The following is a 2,500-nucleotide window of genomic DNA, read 5'->3' as shown; positions in this document are numbered from 1 at the left end:
TCCGAGCTCCTCACGGATAACTGAGCTTCTCACCCTATATCTAAGGGAGACGCCAGCTACCCTCCTGAGGAAACCCATTTCGGCCGCTTGTACCCTGGATCTTGTTCTTTCGGTCATGACCCAGCCTTCATGACCATAGGTGAGGGTAGGAACAAAAAACTGACCGGTAGATTGAGAGCTTTGCCTTCTGGCTCAGCTCTCTTTTTACGTCTAACGGTGCGATAAATTGAATGTAATACCGCACCTGCTGTGCCGATTCTCCGACCAATCTCCCGCTCCATTGTCCCCTCACTCGCGAACAAGACCCCAAGGTACTTGAACTCCTTCACTTGGGGTAAGGACTCATTCCCTACCTGGAGAAGGCACTCCATCGGTTTCCTGCTGAGAACCATGGCCTCCGATTTAGAGGTGCTGATCCTCATCCCAGCCGCTTCACACTCGGCTGCGAACCGATCCAGTGAGTGCTGAAGGTCACAGGCCGATGATGCCATCAGGACCACATCATCTGCAAAAAGCAGCGATGAGATCCCCAGCCCACCGAACTGCAACCCCTCTCCACCCCGACTACGCCTCGATATCCTGTCCATAAATACTACAAACAGGATTGGTGACAAAGCGCAGCCCTGGCGGAGGCCAACTCTCACCTGAAAGCGAGTCCGACTTACTGCCGAGAACCCGGACACAGCTCTCGCTTTGGTCGTACAGAGGTGGATGGCCCTGAGAGGGACCCCCTCACCCGTACTCCGCAGCACCTCCCACAGTATCTCCCGGGGCACCCGGTCATACGCCTTCTCCAGATCCACAAAACACATGTAGACTGGTTGGGCATACTCCCAGGCTCCCTCCAGGATCCTTGCGAGAGTAAAGATCTGGTCCGTTGTTCCACGACCAGGGACGGAATCCGCATTGTTCCTCTTCAACCTGAGATTCGACTATCGACCGAACCCTCCTTTCCAGCACCTTGGAGTAGACTTTACCGGGAGGCTGAGAAGTGTGATACCCCTGTAGTGGCACACACCCTCTGGTCCCCCTTTTTAAAGGGAACCACCACCCCGGTCTGCCACTCCTTAGGCACCGTCCCAGACTTCCACGCAATGTTGAAGAGCGTGTCAACCAAGACAACCCCTCCACACCCAGAGCTTTAAGCATTTCTGGACGGATCTCATCAATTCCTGGGGCTTTGCCACTGTGGAGTTGTTTAACTACCTCAGCCACCTCCACCAGGGAAATTGATGCCAATCCCCCCTCATCCTCCAGCTCTGCCTCTACCATAGAGGGCGTATTAGTCGGATTTAGGAGTTCCTCAAAGTGCTCCTTCCACCGCCCTATTACCTCCTCAGTTGAGGTCAACAGCGTCCCATCCTTACTGTACACAGCTTGGATGGTTCCCCGCTTCCCCCCTCCTGAGGTGGCGAGCGGTTTTCAAAGCACCTTGGTGCCGACCGAAAGTCCTTCTCCATGTCTTCTCCGAACTTCTCCCACACACGCTGCTTTGCCTCTTTCACGGCAGAGGCTGCAGCCCTTCGGGCCCCTTCGGTACCTTGCAACTGCCTCCGGAGTCGTCTGGGATAACATATCCCGGAAAGACTCCTTCTTCAATCGGGACGGCTTCCTGACCACCGGTGTCCACCACGGTGTTCGTGGGTTACCGCCCCTTGAGGCACCTAAGACCCTAAGACCACAGCTCCTCACCGCAGCTTCAGCAATGGAAACTTTGAACATTGTCCACTCGGGTTCAATGCCCCCAGCCTCCACAGGGATGCACGAAAAAGCTCCGCCCGGGAGGTGTGAGTTGAAAGTCTGTCGGACAGGGGCCTCCTCCAGACGTTCCCAATTTACCCGCACTACCCGTTTGGGCTTACCAGGTCTGTCCAGAGTCTTCCCCCACCCCTGACCCAACTCACCACCAGATGGTGATCGGTTGACAGCTCCGCCCCTCTCTTCACCCGAGTGTCCAAAACATATGGCCTCAGATCAGATGAAACGATTATAAAATCGATCATTGACCTTTGGCCTAGGGTGCTCTGGTACCAAGTACACTTATGAGCATCCCTATGTTCGAACATGGTGTTCGTTATAGACAATCCATGACTAGCACAGAAGTCCAACAACAAACAACCACTCTGGTTTAGATCAGGGAGGCCGTTCCTCCCAATCACGCCTCTCCATGTGTCTCCATCATTACCCACGTGCGCGTTGAAGTCCCCCAGCAGAACTATGGAGTCCCCGACTGGAGGCCCCATGCAGGACTCCACTCAAGGTCTCAAGAAGGCCGAATACTCTGAACTCTTGTTTGGTGCATATGCACAAACAACAGTCAGAGTTTTCCCCCCCCACAACCCGCAGGCGTAGGGGAGGCGACCCTCTCGTCCACCGGGTTAAACTCCAACGTAGCGGCGCTCAGCCGGGGGCTTGTGAGTATCCCCACCCGCCCGGCGCCTCACACCCTGGGCAACTCCGGAGAAGAAAAGAGTCCAACCCCTATCCAGGAGTATGGTTC

Source organism: Sander vitreus, chromosome 5 (assembly GCF_031162955.1).
Source record: "Sander vitreus isolate 19-12246 chromosome 5, sanVit1, whole genome shotgun sequence".
NCBI classification, from domain to species: Eukaryota; Metazoa; Chordata; class Actinopteri; order Perciformes; family Percidae; genus Sander; species Sander vitreus.
This window is presented reverse-complemented; position numbering follows the sequence as displayed.